The 21134-nt window shown below is 37.4% G+C and overlaps 1 long non-coding RNA gene across 1 annotated transcript; it reads left to right on the top strand.

Moving 5' to 3' along the window:
• Positions 1–11580: 11580 nt before the first annotated feature.
• On the top strand, positions 11581–15555 carry LOC125691056 (uncharacterized). Its single transcript, XR_007375900.1, has 3 exons — positions 11581–11620; positions 12495–12653; positions 15194–15555. It is a non-coding gene; the product is annotated as an uncharacterized LOC125691056 (long non-coding RNA).
• Positions 15556–21134: the final 5579 nt, after the last annotated feature.

A 21134-nucleotide genomic window follows, 5' to 3' on the forward strand; every position in this document is an offset into this window, starting at 1 on the left:
GCTCATTGCTACTGAGCACAATTACCCACTTGAGATCAGGGCTGTCTTTTTCCAGGAACATATGTATGTTTGTAAATATACACTGAGAAAAGGCACTGCAGTAGAAATGCTAAGTCATGACCTGAAACAGTGGTTGAGCACCTGGTGGGAAGGCAGGGCCAACCCAGAGGATTATTGCAAGCTTGTAGTGTCTTTGCCTGAGTCCTCCACAGGCATTTTGAGCTATCATAATAAAACAAATTGGTTGCAACAGGCGTTAACTCTAAAGTGCAGAAAAGCCTTTTACATAAATAAGAGGGAAACTTGTCTTAAAGTTATTAGGATCTCAACAAGCTAGTCAAAATTTACAAGGACAGAAGTGACTTGGGAACAAATAGCAGCTACTGACTCAGTGTGAAGCTGTTTTATTTTAGCATATTGTATCAAATTAACAACATACTTGAATTTGACCAGCTATCTTCAGTGTAGCATAACATGCCCTATCTTAATCCTAGTAAGAAAAATAACAGTGTTTCTGTGGTTTAGAAAATTAGTTGAGTGTTAGAGATAAGACGATGGTCTAACCATACATAGGATTGACTAGAGTAAGTCAGGTCAGAAGATCATTTAGTCCCACATCCTGTTTCCAAAGTAAGCAAATGTGGATTCCTCAGTGAGAAAGCAAAAAGAGTGTAAGCAGATATGATTCATTAACACACTTGAGACTTCGGGCCTTCAGAGCTCAGTATGATTTGCAGCATATATTTAATAACCCTAAATTCATCCATCCTTTTTTTGAAGCCAGGTAAACTATTAAATCAAATCAACTGATAAAATATTTAAAAAATATGCATATTCTACATATTCAAAGAAGCAAACAATCAAATGAAAAAATACATATAACTGTACATCATGTATGAAAAATCCTGTGATTATTCAAAGTTGTATTGATGAATTGAAAATCACTTTCAACATAAGCTGTAATAACATTTGACGTAAAGTCCAGAGGACTTTCAGTTTACAATGCACTTATAGTCTGCCCCAGTAGGTTTATGCTTTATAAAATATTCTTTGCACTCTGGTGCTTGCAATGTGTGAATGCCAATAAAACTATCCCATAATCTGAAATTAGCTCTCAGTGATACTTACAAATAGCAAAGAAAGCCCAAATTTTTCTTTCTCTCAGTACTTTCAGATATTTATATTACAACTTAGAAAAAATGTACATATCTAGTATATAGCATTGAAGTATTGAAATAGGAAGAATTATTTAAAAAATGATTGGAGGCAGAGCACACCCAGAGCTAATGCTGCAAGGAGCTGGCACTAATGAGAAACAAAGTAAGAGCCACTGCCTTCTATACATGTTTAAAATGTTAGAGATTTGATGATGCCACATAGAACATGAGGAAGTATTTGTTAATAAATGCATTAGTGAACAACTTCTGCTAAGGTCCTAACAATTCTTGTCACAAATGAATGGAAAACCTCTGATTTAAGTACAAACACTTGCTTTTTTTGTTTGTTTGTTTTGTTTATAAAAATTTAGACCTGAATGTCTCACAGTTGCCATGGACATTTTGGTATCCTCCTTTGGGACAGCATATTACAGTGCAAACACATCACAGTCTTCAGCAACACAAGGAACTCTTCACATAGACAAAATCTACTGAAGCATCCTATTAAATTCATGAGGTGGCAGAAATTAACTCTTACTGCACATGCTGTTGTATGCAGTATACTGTCAGCTAGAAAACCTTTCTATGTACTTATACGTTTGTACAAATAATATTTCTGGTTTGATTTCAAATTTCAAGTCTGGTATTTTTATACTATGCTGGCTCAATCAAACAAGTGATTTTATAAATCACAGTAAAGATTAATCTACTTTGTATCAGAAACTTTCCATAAAGCAAGTATAATTAACTCTTCAGAGTAAAAGCAAAGAAACAATCTGTGGATAAAAATATTACATGAGTAAGTTGACTAGAAATCCCTGTAGTAGCCAAAAATATCTGAATGCACATTAAGAAACAGAACTCCATCTAGCATCTGCTAGTCATCATTCACAGGCACTATCAAATGGAGATTTACTGTGAGAAATAAAGTAAGTGTATCAGTTGAAATGTTCTTCTACTCTTAAAAGAAGAATTGTTTTTGAGATGGAAAGGGTAGAAAAATTGATAGGCTGCTATAAATTTTGTCTCATTTCAGCTCACTAGTCCATAACAAAGTTAAATGCAGGAAATGTTGGCAGGTTCTTTTCTTGCAGCAATTTTTGAAGAACTGCCAAAACTCCAAAAAGAACCTTCCAAGGGTGACCTTTCTGCATCCTCTGCCCCTCCTCGTTGGTCTTTAATACTCTTCAATATCTGCCCTTCCTAAACTCTCTCTGAAACCCTCAAAGCTCATCAAGTTCACTGAATTCTTATTTTTTTCTACTAAAAGCAGAAATTAGTTGTTAAGTGTGTTCTACCCATTAGAAAATCTTAGCTATATTCACTGTGAACTCAAAAAGCGAAAAGGATTATTATGGACATGTATCAATGTTTTACGTTATGGGACTGTTGATGGTTTAAAGTATTTAGAAAAACATTACATCTAGCTTTTTCATTTACCAACCTCAGTTTATAACATATATATATATTTAAAGATGATGTGCAGGTGTACTGCATTTGAATTCCAGTCTACAATAGCAATAAGCTGTCGACAAAAAAAAACAAAAACAAAAACAAAAACAAAACTGTAAGGTTCATAAGTGTTTGAAGCAGCAAGGATGTTCAAAAAGTATGGTCTGGTTGAAGCCTGCCCTGTTAGCTTTAACCAGTTGTTATTTTTTAGTAACAATTACTCAACATGTCATTCTATACTGAGTGAATTCCAATCAATTACAGGTGATTGCTCATCACTCTGCATCAATCAGAAAGGATGCGTCTTGATTCAATGAGATGGAACGTGTACTGGCAATTACAGTTCGTTGATGTTCTTTAATCGCATATTCTTTGCAAACTGTAGCACTTGAATTGTACCACAATCTAGCTAACATTTCCACAAGTTATGTATAAAGTCATGAAGAATGGTAAAATATAGTCTGTACTGTGTACAAAGGCCTATTTGCAATAATACCAGTTCGTAGTAAGACTGACTGCATTGTGATGTGAAAGCATTGTTGTTATTTTCTTTTTCTTTAAATTTGGGCTCTAATTTGGGAGTTTTTCTTTTTCCTCTTTTTGGTATCATCTTGTTATATACGCATGTACAAGCATAAGGTTTGTATAACACTATCCTAAAGACAAGGCTGTATTGGTACACCTCAGCTCTACCTCTGCTACTTTTAATGATGTGTTCATAGATTTTCCATTGTCAGATAGAAAGCATATTGAAGCTGGCCCTATCTTACAAGAGCAGCTCAAGTATTACTGCAGATTCTGACAACATAAGCCCTAGATGAAAGAGGTGATGCTTACTACAGCCACTCTTCAAGAATCTGAAGGTTGCTTGAGGTAAACAGAGGATACATGAGGTCAAGAACTCGTGGCCCAATGTAATACATGAATATATGTTTTTTTCTATATACATTTTCTGAACTCTATATAGGTAGGTAATGCCTCCTATTTATTTCTGTGGAAACTACAACAGATACAAAATGGTATGATAACATTACTTGATAGAACAAATTCTCAGTTACAAAACACTATTTCACAACATAGGCATCACCATTAGTTATACATTCTTACCAGTCATGAATAGAAGTCTGCATGTTGTGCTTGCAAAAATTTGCACCAGTGGATGTGACACACTGTTTCTCAACTACTCTGGTGATGTCATTGCTAGGAAAATTTTGCCCACTCAGTCCATATTTCATCAGTCTGAACAAATGGAAGTCAGGAGTCATCAAATCCAGACTATACAGAGGGTGATGTCCCGCAAAGACTGGCAATGTGCTTCACAGTCTTCAAACTAGTAAGAGGTGTGATGTTATCATGTTATGAGAAAAAGTTTGTCTTCTTCTTTGGTCTGACGCTGGAAGTTTGAGCTTCTAGCTTTGGCAATGTCAAGATGTAGTGGTCAGAGTTGATGGTATTTTTGGGTTCTGGGAAATCAGGAAGGCTCAACCCATTCCTATCCCAAAAGACAGTGGACATCACTTCATCTGATGAGGGCTGTGTCTTGAACTTTTTTCAGAGGGGAATTCACATGTCACGACTCCATGAACAGCCATTTTGATGACACCATATCTTATCATCAGTAATGATACAATTCAGTAAACTGTCACCTTCAACCTCATTTTGGTTCAGTAGGTGCTGACAAGCTTGCATACACTGCCCTTTCTGTTTCTGTGTAAGCATTTATGGGATCCACCTGTTGCAGACACTGCAATATTCCAACTTCACAACGATTGCTTCCAATGCATTGAAGCTGATATTCAGCTCTCTACACAGTTCAGAGATTGAAATCTGCCAATTTGAATGGATGAGCTGAGGGTGTTCTTCATTTCATGGTGTTAAAGCTGTGCATGTGATCTGGAACATGTCTTGTCTTTCATATCGCTGTCACCACTGCTGAAACGTATCACTTCACTGTGCCCACATCCACTGTTTTGTCTCCAAGAATATTCAGAATGTGTTGAAGAATGTGCCATTTTTCCTGCATGCAAGAATTCAGTTATATAGCTTTGCTTCATATGCACTTCCATGTTAGACATTATTTTGTCAGAATGTCCTTCTGCCATCTATTGCAAGGCAATAAAATGTAATGGAATATTGTTGGGAAAGTTCAACCTCTACTGTTGTATTAACATCCATCTCTTACACCGTGGACCAACAAAACAAAATAGAAGGCATTACTATCAGAGCAGACATCATGTTTTGGAAATAAAGACTAATGGGTTTAATTTAGAGAACTGGACTTGTTCTAAGGAGGTCTCTTTGCCTGGATGCAAGGAAACAACAGACATCACAACCACTTGTGGATTTACTCATTTAATAGGACTAGTGAGAAACAGAATCTCAATCAATATGCATGGTGAAAGAGAAAAATTATTATCTACATTCATCCAGAAAGAAGTGAAGATATTCTGTGCACTTGAATAACAATCATAGCAGTGTAAATTAAAGTACTAGTTTATTTCTGATTTTAAATGAAGAGTAGAAGAAATGCACAGAACCCAGTGAGATTTTTTTACTGTTTATTAAAGGAACAGTCTTGAATTGTCCTTGTATAACTAAACTGTAGGACTACTATCAAGAAATGCTCAAATTAATGTAACTTCCTTCCCCTGGCAAGACCTATTCAGAAGTTATTCTTCTTAATTAAACAATTTTTATGGGCTTTTTTTTCCCCATTTGAGAAAAAATAGTCACTATGTAGAAAAAAAAGAAAAGTCAAATCAAGTAGATTTTAAAATGAGGGAAATGGAGAAGCATACAGAAAAGATCGACATGTCAAATTCTGGCATAAAATCTGTGCCTTTATATAGATCAAACATACTGTAAAGAGACATTAAATTATGAAATGAAGTAGGAGATAAGGATGATCAGCAGATGTAAAGACCAGGGTGCTCCTAGAAACACAAAACTGAAAGCTCCGCACCAGTTCAGTTGGTAGTTTTTATTTCTGTCATTCTAGGACAGAGAAACACCATCATTAGCCCTTGCAGATGACTGAAACACAAATTACATAACCTAATGATGTGCTATGAGCATGATGTAAAGGTTAATGCAAGCAAAGAGAAAATCTTTTCAGATTATTTTGTTTCCCAAAAACAAGCTCTTGTCAAATAATGAGAGACAACTCTTGCATTCACACCGATGTTCTTATCTTAAATCTCTAAAACAAGTAGCTCCTATCAGACCTGTACAATTGCTCCTAATCAACATTAAAGTGCTAGAATAATGCAAGAAGGGCACCACTGCAGTACCACTGCAATTCCTGTCTGGTCTACACAATTGAATTTTCTTAAAAAGAAATTCCAGACACGCAGATATTTTCTCCTCAAGAAGAAAGCCAAGAAGAAAACACAATTTTAAAACTAGAGAGTATTCCTGGGTTCCCACTCCAGACATCTTCCATATACTTTGTCAACCTAAAATACACAAGAGCTCTGGAAAGGGCTCTATAGCCCACTGTATTCTGCAACCTCATGCATTGTAAAATATTCAATACAGATGACTGTAGAGTCAAATCAGGCCTCTTCTTAAGTATATTTTTTTGATCTGCCACTTTTGGCATCTAGAAATGTTAATTTTTTTCTGCCAAAAATCATCCATTCAACAGATTAAAATCTCTGTTTGGGAGGAGAATCAGACTTCAGCAAGGAGAAGTTTCTGAGCTCCAGTGTGGAACTTTCAGCACAGGCTGGAGCACAGAAGTGTAGCCAACAGTCTGCTGAACCATTGCTAACATTCAATGTCTGAGCACTCTTAACAGAAAGTCTAGTCACTCTCTCAGTCTGTTGCTCTTTTCACTGGTGAATTATACAACATTAAAGAGAAAAAATGAGCGCTGCAAATAGTGAAAAATTTTCTTGTGCCTATGGACAATCTGCCTGAAGTGTTTGCCCTGGTTCAGACAGGTCTTGTTCTGTGTGGTTCAAAGTATGTGTAGTTTGGTGTGCTTTACTCTCCATTCATCTAGCATTATGAATAGCATCTTTATGATTGTTTTATTTTAAATTTCATGTTAGGTACTTGGCCAAGAAACATCCATGAAAGATGATTTTACAACCTTTTAAATACCAACGTGTATTCTAATTGGCCATAAAGTATTTCTGTAGACTTCTGAATATGGCTTCTACAGAATGTCTAAGAAGTTAGATTGGGAAAAAATGCACTATGTCCTTCTGTTCTCTAGCAGAACTCTTATCACATCGGAATCACTTGGGGTTTTTTGTTTTGTTTTGTTTTGTTTTGTTTGGCATTAAGGGGATGGAGAGTCCCCAGCCAGAATTGAAAGTTATTGTTATAAAATGGATTAGAAAAATCTAGCAATTTCTTGGTTCGTCTCCATATTACTAAGAAACTAAAACAACGGGGCATGAAAGTTTTTCTCATTTTCCAGTAGTCAAACTGTGGCCAGTAGCCAAACTGTATTCCCTCCTTGTCTGATGGAATCTCTGCAGCCACATTTCAGGCTCAAAAAATTTCTGTTTTGTAAATGCTTATTTGTGCCTTAAATGTGTTAAATGAGGCATTCTAAAACTAAAGAGACAACCTACAAGACTTAAAGATGATCACAATGACTAATGCCGTGTACAGGAGAGCTAGCAATTTAAATGAGTTATTGGAAACATTAGTTATTAGACAAGACTGAAGACAGCATAGCAGACAGACTGGCTCCAAATCCTGTTTCATAATGGAAAATTTTGTACAGCCAATTCCAACTGTGAAAATGGTAAAGTAAAAAAGTCAGGCTAGGCTCAAAAGTGTGCTAAAACCAAGTTGTTTGCTTTGAGTTTTGCATTTCGGACATGAAACACTGACCTGTTGATTATAATAACAACCAGAGGGTAAAAATCACTATGTTCCTTTGAAAATAGTCTGAAAATAGCTCACACTTTCTATGTGTATTTAATCTAGGGTGGAATTCATGTTTGTTTAAAAACATGAGTACTACTTTCTCTAGGAAAAAAAAAAGGGAGCAAGTTTAAAATAGATTTGCTCCAGAAGAGAACGTCTCATATTTAGAGGTCCAAGTGGGATTTTTGACTGTGACACCTGCCATTGATATATAAACAAACTAAATCAAAATCATTAACAAAACAAGTAAGATTTCACAATTTAAAGTAAATAAGATTTTCTACAGATCTCCTAACTGAATATTAAATGCATCATGTAGCCTGAACAGCCTCATATGCTAGAAGATGTAGAAAATGGCTAAGGCATCTTGATCATTTTGCATTTTGAGTACATGCAGTATATAATTAAGCAAGTGCCTATGTCAGCAGGGAAATCTCCATTGAAGTGAAAATTTGATCACATAGTTAATTTTGCAACTGTTTTCATGAATAGAAATGCTTCTGGTTATGCAAGACTCACAGCTACTTCCATTAGAGTCACTGGCACCACTGGAATCATTAAGACTTCAGCAGAAACAGAATCAAAGTCATTATTATTTGAGTCACCAGCAAATCTTGATATGTCAGTGACTTCCCTCTTTCCACAAAATGAAATTTTTGGAAGAGGACAGAGTGAGTCATTTGGACACAGAGATTGGACAAAGTCTTTTCTAATACAAGGAGCTGTCCTAATAAGACTTCATGACCTTGCTGACCCACAGAAATATAGCAGAGAGTATATTTATTTGTTCAAAAAGAACACTGATTTTAAGAAGAGAGTACATGATTTTACCAAACTTTCACATCACATGAATTCATTACTTTATGAGGATCAGGTGGTGTAAGATTGTAATCCAAACAGTGAATATTGACTCAAGTAGGAAGCAACAACATTTTTAAATGGCTAAGCTATTTAGATTTTCACTGGGCACCAATGGTTTGAAAAGGCAGACGAGTAGATCTCCTCCTACCATCCTATCATCTCATTTTAGTCAAGTGAGCTAAATTTAGCAAATAAGCTGAATACAAGACTCTCTATGTCTGTCAAAATATGATGGTAATTAAACTGGCATCTATTGTATACCTCATTTTTTTTAAGAAATATATTTTTCAGGGCTTTGACAGTTAAAAACTATTTAGATTATTTATGACATTTCCAATGAGTTAGTAACATTTTTTTTTATTGCACTGCATTTTGCATAATATAATTTGTCACTACTTCTTTATTAAGCTTGTTTTATATTCATAGTTGTCCCACAACACTATATTTTCCTCTTTGTCAGTTCAGAACTTCATTATGAAGGATGAGGTTTTATCGTTTCCTAGTGATGCAAATGTCTACAGTGAATAAGTGTCATTATGCAGGAACGGGAATTTAGTTTTCCTCCATTAAGCAGCCAGGCTAATGACTCAACAAGTTTATAGACCACCACAAAATTTGATAGCTTGGTGTGAGTTAAACAAATGATGGTTATATATTTATGTGAAAATGAAAGTGGCTTTTTGGAGCTGCGTGATATGCTTCACACATTTAAAGCATAGGCTTCCATTTTGGCTTAAAGAAGGGAAATACTTATTTGTCCCTTAAGATGAGCATGCTTCCTCTTGTCCTTCTAATTAACATGAGATATGATAATACCAGTGTAGGGGAGAAAATATGTAAGAAATATGGATATGCATTTGTAAGTGAATTGGAACTAGATTATCTTGTAGGTCCCTGCCAATCTAATCCATTCTATGATTCTGTGATTTAGCCAAAGTTTTTGTCTTTTTTTCCTTAATTTCAGTCTATTTATCCTGAGTTCAGATCTCTGGCTTGTATAAACTGTCATAGCTACCCTAATTTCCTTTGTGTTTGAATAATGCGTATCATCTGATAATCTGGTCAGGGTTATCCCTTTCTACTGTGTTAGCAATTGTTCTCTCCTCTGATATATGATTAATCATCATGCTCACATTTAATCATTGCATTCTGTATTTAATAACTCTTTCAAATCCTGCTTTCTAATACCATATTACTTGCTGTGTCAATCATTCCATCCCATAATTCATTTATTAATCCACGCTTCATGTATAGATTAAAATCAGCTTCTGAACTACATTCAACTTCATAGTGATGGTAGAATAGCTGCCATGATCATAAAAGAGGTTGTAGTGAGAGCAATGAAGTAAGATTCTACTTCTGATAAATCTTGTATTTGATATTTCTGTTTTCAGATAAAAGCAAACAGAATCAATATGACACAGTTTTGTTAAGACTTTTTTTAAAGGACATAAATATGTCTGCTTGACATCTCAGTGTTTTTAAAGGTAAACTGGTTGTTTCAGATCAACAGCATACTTCCAGTTGTATTTCCTACCTATAATAAGTCTCCAATACTGAACCATAACACTTGCTGGTACAAAATTTCCACCTCTACACTAGCTGTAAAAACAGTAGTTCCACAATGGATGTTTATTTTTAAGACAACATGGGAATACATTCAGGCAGGTTTCGTGACTGAATTGTCTCTAACTTGTCACTCAGTTTTTCTCCTTTTGCAGGTACTTTTCCTAATTTCTTGACTAGCCTACATTGCAGGAAACTCTAGTAGGTCAAAACAAATTTAAACAAAATAAAAATCATGCTGTAGGAGAGAAGTGCTCCCTTTTAAATCATGGCTTGTACAAAGTCATGAGGCTAGCACTTTGCCACTAATAATATACTGAAGTTTGGCAAGGTGGGATTGCTGTTGTCAGGTAACCAATCTTTTTTAAAAGTGAGATAGATTCATTTCCTGAACAAAACACTTGTGCATCATAGAAAACCTGTGATAAACTTTTTATGTGTGTGACAGTTGTGTCATCATTAGCAGGAGCTTGAAGCCTCCATTACATATTAGAAGCATTTTAAATACAACGTCTGTAAATGACATTGGTGCTAGTTGAATGCCTTGACCTTGCTTCACCGTAGCCCTTAAAAAAGGTCCATCTACAACCATGAGGTTACCATGACAGTATAAAAGTAGTACACCTTTTTGAGCAGTCTTCATGGTGCCAGCACACAAAAATGTCCCTTTCACTCTTAGAACTCCTTCAGTCATATGCTACTAGTACTGCAATCCCAAACAGTATTTCAGGGTCTTGAGTAATACATTGTTAATGCATACCTATGTCACTGACAAGTACATTAGAAAAACTTCATATATTGCTACACTAGCCTCTCATGAACAGTAGATCATGTTCCTGACGGTAGGCTTGGTTTGGTGGCATTTATTTGCTACAGCAAAAATATATATCCTAGGTAGAATACATAATGTTAGCTTTTATAGAAAGAAAAAAAGCAGGAACTAGTTTGCAGTTGGCTTTCAGTTAGTTCTACATATTAGCAGTAACAAAAATGAGGTTTGTGGCCTCAGGCGCTGAATTCAATCACTTCATCTTTCCAAGTAACAACCTTATTTTTACTTCCCTCCAGGCACACACTCGCAGGGCAATCATGTTGAATTCTCAATTCAAATATGAATGGTTAGCTAAGCTTTTCTCTCAACAAACTGCATTATAGAAAATTCACGGAAAATCAGGTAGTTATTAAAAATCATAAAAATCAGATTTGTAACTTGATAACTCTAGAAAATGGAATAACAAAATCAAACAGCTGATGAAGACTAAATCATGACACAGAATTCACCCTGACGCCATCATCTAATAGATGGTACAGACCCTGTGTGAATTGATTCAATGGTCCCAGCTCTATAGCCAAATGTCTGAGGTCCAAATTAAAAAAGGTGCTAAAGAGATTAGATTTTGTTTATAGGATTTGGCAGACAAATACTGGATATCAGGTTGGATATTAGAAACATTTCTTCTCAGGAAGGGTGGTTGTATGGGAACTGCTGAGTCACAGCCTGAACCTCTGATTGATCACCTGAGGTGAGCCATGAGTCAGCCACAGGAGCACAGGTGAAGGCAATTCACCTGTGCTGCCGGAAGGAGTGGAGCCAGGCTCCACCCCTCCTAGACCTATTTTAGAGCTGGCTACCAGTGGGGAAGGATCTCTTCTGGAGATCGCCTCTGTTGGTGCTTTGTGGTGAGCCCAGCTGAAGGGTAAGCCTCCCATTTTATTCTCTTTTGTTATCATTGTCCATTTTGCCTAACTCTCTTGATTATATTGTGATTGTAACATCTTGATATCCATTGATTATACAGTGGTAATGCATTGGTGTGGTTTGCCCAGGGAGATGGTAGTGTCATTGGCCCTGGAAGTTTTTGAGAAATGTGTGGATGTGGCAATCGGGAGCATGGTTTAGATGGTATGGTGGTGATGGGTCAATAATTGGTGATCTTAGAGGTCTCATCCCAAGCTTAGTAATTCTGTGATTCTATGATTCTACTAGAGCTGATATTCTGGAGAAGGTATCTCCAATTAAGTCTGAAATATTAGTGAAACATTCGCACTCAGTAGACTGTCCCAGGCTGGCAGTGATTTCTGTACCTTTTGTTCAGAGAGTTGAATCTGTTTTTCGTAAGAGTAAAGGCCACATATGTTATTCTGTATCACAGAGAGCTAGTGCCTAGCGTTGATGCAAAATAGAAAAACAAGCAATAACATCATGTTGTGTGTCTAGCAGGTAGGTAGGGACACTGTATTCTGAAACCCCAAAGCTCTGGCACATACCAACAAAATACCAACAGCAGATTTTTGGCCCAGGCCAGATTCACATTAACAAGAACATAAATCTTTTGATTTTGTAGTTCATTGTGTAACCATAGTACATTTCAATGTGAAAATAACTATAAAACAAATCCTTGATATAATAATTGTCAACAAAATACAATCATTATAACACATTCTGTGTGTGTTATCAGTTAATGCCAGGGATTTGTTTGTGCTACAGAGTTATTGTTTCCATCTTATTGATTGAGAAATCAAGGCACAGAGAGACAGTGTGATTTTTTTTTTTTTTTTTTTTTTTTCCAGACATGCTGAGCTTCCCCATCTGAGTGAATTGTTGTCAGTCCTGTTCCCATAGGTCAAGTGTTCAGCTCATTAAAATGTTCCACCATCACAATTCAATGACCTTGTGGGCAATCTTTGCAGAGGCTAATGACTTATTTAACATTGGCATTGATCTGCCAGGTATGATCTCTTTGAGTTAGAAGATCTATAAATACAGCTTAATCATTCAAAGTGCTTAATTAGCTACTGCATCACTGCAGTTTTATGTTGATATAATGTCATTGTGTCCATCTGAGATTACTGAAGGATCACGCTGTGATTTAATATTTACTAGCTACTCTTTTAAGTACCTTAGGCTCATCAGACAGTTTTCAGAGGTGCTGCTATCTAGTGTCCATGAGCTGCATGAATGTTAACTTGAACTGATGGCTAGTCAGAATTTCTGTATCTTTGCATGCTGTTGTGAGGACAGCATGCACAACAGCTCTAGAACAGCATTCATTTAAGTAAGCATTAATATGAAAAAATAAATCAACAGGTAAATCTTGGTGTTTGCACATACACAAATACATGGAAAACTGAAATTCAAAAATGAATTTTGACTTTCAGTCAAAGATAAATATTGTAGGAAGACTGCTGTTCTTCTCCTTTGCTCTCTCTTACTTGAAAAGCCAGAAAACCATTCTCCCATTTGGCGGAACTAAAAATATGTGATTGTGTTCATAATCCTTATACTTCAATTATATTTCATGGTAATATTTGCTACTTAAACATTATGCAAGCTGTTCCCAGCTTAATGACTATTTGCTCCTGTTCACAAAATTTCAAGGTCAGCTCGAGGTCAAGCTGCACTTTGCTGAAGAAGCCAGCTATATATTTGACTAATGTATTTCATCAGATGATGTTTTTCTGATCATATTGGTGATTGTTCTGGAGTAGTAGAAGGCTAGCTGAGCACACATGATGCAGTGATTACTTCTGAATTCATTTTTTTCACAGAGAAAATGCAGATAATGTTGCTCCCAAATCCCTCTTTCCTTTCTTTTTACATCCAGAGAAGCTCTTTCACTTTTTTTTTTTTTTGTCTGAAGAGCATCAGGAGAGGCTGAAGGAGCTGGGAATGTTCAGCCTGGAGAACAGAAGGCTCAGGGGAGACCTCATTGCTCTCTATGACTTCCTGAAGGGAGGTTGTAGTGAGCTGGGGGTCGGCCTCTTCTCTTGTGTCATTAGTGATAGGACCAGAGGGAATGGTTTCAAGCTACGGCAGGGGAGATTCAAGCTGGACATGAGGAAGTATTACTTTTCAGAAAGGGTGGTCAGGCACTGGAATGGACTGCCCAGGGAGGTGGTGGAGTCACTGACCCTGGGGGTGTTCAAGGAAAGACTGGATGTTGTGTTGAGAGACGTGGTTTAGTGGGAGCTATTGGTAATAGGTGAATAGGTTGGACTGGATGATCTTTTAGGTCTTTTCCAACCTTGGTGATTCTGTGATTCTATGATTCTATAAAATGTCACAGTTCCCCATGGATCACAGAATTATAGAATAATCTAGACTGAAAAAGTTCAAGTTCAACTATTGGCTTAGCATACAAAGTCTCATCACTAAAACATGTCCCTTAGTGCCACTTCCACACATTTCTTACATATCTATAGGAATGGGGTATTTAAGAGGATAATCTTTCTGATATCTAATCTAAACCTCCCACGGTGTAATCTGAAACCATTTCCTTGTGTCTTTTCATTTGTCACCTGGGAAAAGATTCTGAAACCCACCTTTCAGGTAGCTGTAGAGACACATGAGACCTCCTCTCAGTCTCCTCTCCTTCAGATTAAACAACTCCAATTCCCTCAGTCATTCATCAAAAATCTTTTTTCTCATCCCTTCACCAGCTTCATTGTTCTCTGCACCCTCTCCAGCAACTTCAGATATTTCTTCTAGCGAGAAGCCCAAAACTCAATACAGTATTCAAGATATGTTCTCATCCATGCCATGTACAAGGGAATAATCACTTCCCTAGTCCTGTTGAACCCACTATTTCTAATACAGAACAGAGTGTCATTGGTTTTTGTAGCCACCTATGTGCATTCAATTCATATTCAGTCAGACGCTGACCAGCAGCCCAGACTAGGTAGCAAACTGGTCTGGCTCTTCACCAGGACTTTAAACTAGATTTGATAGGGGGAAGAAGCTGTACTGCTGAGGATCAGAAAGTAGTCAGGAAATGCTGTAGCTCTAGGAAGCAAGGGAAAACCTCAAATTTATCACAAAGATTTTTGGGAGAGCTCCTCCAAGAAGGTAAAGTGGCCAAAAGTCCAGCTGAAGTGCTCTTATACCAATGCACATAGCATGGAAAATAAGCAAGAAGAATTGCAAATTGTGGTGCAGTTGGAAAACTACAATAATATTCCTACCATGGAAACATGGTGGAATTATTCACAGAACTGGAATATCATGATTGAGGGCTATAAACATTTTAGAAGGGACAAGGGGGATGGGGGAGTTGCTCTCTATGCTAAGAAGTGGACAGACTGTGAAAAGCTGCCTCTGAGAAACTGTCATGAATAGTTGAGAGCTTGTGGGTTAAAATTAGGGACCAGAACTATGTCTATGATGGGCTACCTGATCAAGGGAGCCTGTTGATGAGGCCTTCTTGCTTCTGCTGCAAGAGGCATCACATTCACAGACTCTCATATTGATGGGGGGGTTTTCAATCACCTAGATATCTGCTGGAAAAACAACACAATGATCTGCAAGCAATCCAGGAAACTCTTGGAGTCCATTGATGGCAACTTCCTGCTTCAGATATTGGATGCATCCACCAGAGTTGAAGCATTGCCAAACCTGGTGCTCACCAGTGTGAAAGAGGTCATTAAGGATGTTAAGACTTGAGGCAGCGTGGACTGCAGTGAACATGCCCAATCAAGTTCACAGTCTCTAGGAATGTGAGCCTGGCAAAGAGTGGAGTCAGGATCCTGAACTTCAGGTTGCTTAAGGAGTTGTTAGATGAGATCCCCTAGGAAACTATCCTTAGGGATAAAGAAACAGAACAGAGATGGCAGAACTTTAAACATGCCTTTTTGAAAGCACAAAACTCTCCATTCCCCAGAATAAGACACCAAATAGATGAGGCAGGAAACCAGCACGGCTGAGCAAGAGCCTACTGTTCAGGCTGAGGGGAAAAAAATGACAAGTATAATGGGGCCAGATTACATACATCCTAGTGTTCTGAAAGAACTGGCTGATGTGGCTGCCAAACTGGTCTCCATCACATTTGAAAAATTGTGGCTGTCAGTCAAAGTCCTCAGTGACTGGAAAATGGGAAACATCACTCTCATATTCAAGAAAAGGAGAAAGGAAGGCCCAGGGAACTACAGGCCAGTGAGCCTCACCTCTGTCCTGAAAGAGATGTTAAGGCACATGTGAGATAAGGATGTGATCTGAAACAACCAGTACAGCTTCACCAAGGGTAGATCATGTCTGACTAACTAGGTGGCTTTCTATGATGGAGTAATGGCGTTAGTGGACAAAGGAATGGTGATCAGTGTTGCCTACCTGGAATTCTGCCAAGCCTTTGATGTGGTCCCATGCCATGTCCTTTTCTCTAAATTTGAGAGGTATGGATTTGAAGACTGGACTATTAGGTGGACAAATAATTGTTTGGGTGGCCATAGCTAGAGGGTTGTTTTCAATGGCTCTATGTCCAGGTGGATGCCAGTCACGAGTAGAGTTACCCAGGGGTCCCTCTTGGGACCATTGCTCTTCAACATCTTTGTCAACAACGAAGTCAGAGGGATGGAGCGTACCCTCAGCAAGTTTGACAATGATACCAATTTGAATGGTGCAGTTCACACAACAGAAGGGAAGGATGCCATCCAGAGGTATCTGGGCACAATCAAAATTGAGCACAAAAGAGTCTCATGTGGTTTTACAAGACCTAATGCAAGGTGCTGCACTTGAGTCAAGGCATTCCCAGATATGGGTACAGACTGAGAGAAGAACTCATTGAGAAAAGATTTGTGTAGAAGGATTTGGGGATCCTTGTGGATGAAAAGCAAGATGTGAGCTAGCAGTGTACACCTGCAGCCCAGAAGGCCAACATTGGCTGCATTGGGCTGTTATGAGACAAGTCTTAGCACTTAGCATTAAGGAATCATAAAACGGCTTGGGTTGGAAAGGGCCTTAAAGATGATCTAGCTCTAAACCCTCGACCATGGGCAGGGGCACCTTCCTCTAGATGAGGTTGCCCAAAGCCCCATCCAGTCTAGACTTGAACACTTACAGGGAAGTGATATCCACAACTCCCCTGGGTAACATGTTGCAGTGCCAGAGCCACTATGAGGGATGAATTTCATCCTTATATGTACTCTAAATCTACCTTTGTTTAGTTAAAATCCATTCTCCCCTATTCTGTCATTACACATTTTGATAGAAATCCCTCATTTTTCCTGTAGGCCTCTTTTGAGTACTGGAAGACCACCATAAATTCTCTCTAAAGCCTCTCTAAAACCTTCTCTTCTCCAGGATAAATAACCTCAACTTTCTCAGTCTTCATAGGAGACATGCTTCAGACCTCTGATCGTCTTTGATCTCCTTTGTCTCCTTTGGACTTTCTCTAACAGATTGACATTTTTCTTCTACTGTGGACCTCAGTGTTGAACACAATACTCCAGATGGGGTCTCATGAGGGAACAATAGGGAAGGGAGGGTAATCTCCTTCTACCAGCTATCTGCGTATGTTTAGATGCAGCCCGGAATACAGTTGGCTTTTGGGGCCATTTCAGGGACCCCAGTCCTTAAGAAAAGGTGGAGTTCACTTCGTGGTCCTCTGGCTTGTGAGTTTTCTGTCCTTGACGGTTTGGTGTTCTGTGGTTCAGGACTGAATTTATTATTTTAGAAAAAACAATTACTTTATATACATGGTAAAAGAATACATTCTGCAGGCATTTTTCAGGGCTGTAAGTCATATATTTTCCCAGCACCAGCAATGTTGACTCAACTGATAGTAAAGAGCCAAAATAGTTGATTGAGTTAATAATACACAGACTGAAGTGTTTCTAAGTAGCATTCACAGAATAATCAAAGTGGCATTATGACCTTTCTGGTCAATTGCCCATGAATTATGAGGAATTAATATAGGCCTTGCTAGGATAGGCTGTACGTACCAGCACAAGGAGCAATGTTGAAATTAGGTTTATGATGACATTTATAGCACACAAAAAGAGTCGAACGTGAGTAGAAGTGCCTGAAGTTTTTCATTACATTTTAATATTTTAAATGTTATCTGAAATGTTTCCATCATTTTTCCAAAAGAGTCTGTGGGATCATTACCTTTATGGTACATATTACATGTTCCAGTGCAGTAAAACAAACAAACAAATAAACCAAAACAACAACAACAACAAAAACCCAGGAAGACTGAACTTGTTTAAAAGGAAGAAAGGAGTACATAAAGCTTTAAAAAATGTCAGTGCCTTCCAGGAAGACACGTACTAAAAGCTTCCAGATATGAGGCCAGATCAGAGATCCTCCAGAGGAGGGGCTGAAATAGCAATGTATGCCTATATACTCACTGCCACAGCAATATGCAGCAGACATCCATTTAAGTACGTTCTAATTCCAGGGTTCACTGAAAGAGCTCTTTGAAATTTTTCCCCAGTTGCATGCAATGTACGCTCATGATCAAATGGTGTATGGTTGGCCTTGAGTCTGTGAATGCCTGTGAACCAGCAGAGTATGGCTGTGAGGAGGTCCCTTTAGAACTTTTCACTGACAAGTGCATGCACTGCCTCAAGCAGAAAATCACACGCGTAAGTGCTGGCTTCTGTCATCACAGCTAAGCAAACCCCCGAGAGAGGATTTTTGGCTTGTGTTTAAGGAAAAAGATGTTAGCTTTTTCAGCTGTATTCTCTAAAACAGAATAGTCTTGATCCACTGGAAAACAAATCAAAACAAAATTTAAAGTTTTAAGATCCAACAGATTACAGTTATATATTGTAAACTGAATAAATTCATCTAGAAATCACTATGCATAAGAAAGAAACAGCTAAAGTACAGCTCATAGGCAGGTTAGAACCTATGCTGGCTCCTTTGAGATTAATAACACCTTCATCTCTGAGAAAATATTAATCATCATTAATGGGTTGGATTCCAGGCTTCTGTCATCCTTGCATTTTTGATTATTGAGAACTCATAGAGATAAAATGTATATGCTATGAATAATCAGCCTAACTATTCTTCAACCAAAGTTACAAAAATCTGAAATTGCCTATCTGGGTGGCCTGCATAAGTCTCAGTTATCTGAGATTTGAATGGAATGTTTTCATTTTTGAAGTCTTTAACTGATAACATAAATTCTTATTTATTAAAATATAAAAACACATGGGAAACTTAGATGTATTTTATACAGTGTAGACATATTTATTAACTATTTGTTGAGACTTCAGTCAGTTTTGGTACTTTTACAGCCCAACAGGTAGAAGTAGAAAAGACAAGTTGTTTTTTTCTTTGTATCAAGATAAATTTAGCTAAATAAATAGGTATTTGCACAGAGATTTTGTTTAACCAATTCTATAGAGGATTCATTGGTGAAATTTAGATTAGGCTTCAAAGCAAAGTTTCACTCATCTCCATGCAGAGTAATTTTCTCTAGTGCTCTAGGCTACATATATACATGCACATAGAAGTATCCAATAACTATTACATTTCTTATGCATGTAAACATACTATATTTTATAGTGAACAAGAGAAGCTGATGAACACTGACTGTTCATAGTTTCTTTTTTGTTACCTGAGAACTGAAAATCTTTAGTACTTTTAAAAACTGGGTCACTGCATTCCTCTGAAGTGTAAAATAAACTGAATTTACTAGATTCAGTATATTTATTTTAAAGAATTAATGAGAATTTAAAAAATAAGTTGCATGAGAGTAATTCACATAAAAATGTACTATGTATTACTACACATAGCTGTGCTACAAACACTTTATTTCAGATTTAAGCAGTTAGAGCTATAAGCTAGCAGACAACTAAGCTTGTCTTAGCTCTCTAGTATATACAACACAGTATTTAATTACAACGTCACCCACAATATTTTGAATAGCATAGATGATGCCTTCTGACTATGGAGCTATTCAGCTTTTTTCCTTTGCTTTTTTTTTTTTCCTCCATTGTATGACTCTGTTGCTACCCTCAGCGAGTTCCCAATTGCTAGAGAAAGTCTTCACAACAGTGAAAAGCAATGTCTTTTCCCTAGTCACAGCTTCAGAAATTGAACAGTCATTTTGGCTGTAGTTTAAGAAAAGCATGTAAGGGGCTGATACCTGTCAGAGAGAATAATAACCAGAGTGCATAAACGTTGGCAAAGAAATAAGCAACAATGTTTTATGACTGTACCCAATACTTTAACAATTAGGGCCATGAGTTCTGGCTGCAGTCTATTCTCTGTATACATTTTGGCTCAGATCAAGAAGAGTGTGCAGTGAGGATGTGGTTTTCTAACTTTTGAACAGGAAATCAGATCATGGCTGAGATAATTAAGGGAAGATCTTGAGTGAGTAGGCTTGGTTAAAGGACCATGTTTTTTTTCCTTACTCAAATACAAGCTTTGCTGCTTTGAACCTTTCAGTCAGTCTTCACTTTTGCCACAGAGCATGAAGTCGTCAATGCTTAAATGGGATCTAAAGCTTTAAGCAGGTTATAACTTTGAAATCCAAAATGAAACTGCAATTGCTTCTGTACTGTTCCTGAAGGAGTAATGACATCTACTGGGAGAATCTTCTGTTTTTGCCTCCAAGGGTATCATTATTTATATGGAATGAAAAATGTGCGAAGCAAAATTCTTGCTAAATGAAGGACCTTACTTTGTAGCTTAGTTGATCATAAACATGGTATTCAGGGGAAGAATCATAGTGTTTCTTCAGGTAAAGCATTTCTACACAGGTATGATAACCAAAGTCAGTATCATAAATGCTAGGAAGCTATAAATATGAGGGCAGCTCTGAAAGTAATATCTTCTATTTTATTATGTGAGCCTATAATGTCAGAGGTAGATGGTGGTGGAATGGCAGTAGAGGTTGAACCTTCCCTCCAGTATTCCACTACGTTTTGTTGCCATTTGACAGATGGCAGTAGAGGGGCAGTGTGACAAATTGTTGTCTAACATGGAAGTGTGTATGAAGAAAGGGTGTGTCACTAAATTCTTCTATGCAGGAAAAATGACACCCAGTGACATTCATTGATGTTTGCTGAATGTTTATGGAGACCAGTGGATGTGAGCAAAGTCAGGAGGTGGGTGGTGACTTTGCAGCAACAGGGGGTCAATTTCTCTGCTGGAGATTTTTGTAAGGATGGCATGTAGGCTCTTGTTCATCACTGGTGAATATGTATAGCTAATGGTGGTGACTGCTGAAAAACAGTGTTTTGTAGCTGAGAATGTGCTCTATCAAGTACTGTCATTGTGCTCTTTGTGCCTGTTGTAGTTTCCATGGAAATAAATAGAAGGCATTACTTTCAGAGCTATCTCTATATAAAGACCTGCTGCATAAAACATACACCTGTATGTAAGAAAGACAGAAACAAAGATATTTATATCTAGCAGAAGAAATTTTAAGCAATTTTTGTTCTATGATACTTTTCTGCAGCGTAGTCAAACATCAGATATGT

The sequence above is a fragment of the Lagopus muta genome, chromosome 3, assembly GCF_023343835.1.
Source record: "Lagopus muta isolate bLagMut1 chromosome 3, bLagMut1 primary, whole genome shotgun sequence".
NCBI classification, from domain to species: Eukaryota; Metazoa; Chordata; class Aves; order Galliformes; family Phasianidae; genus Lagopus; species Lagopus muta.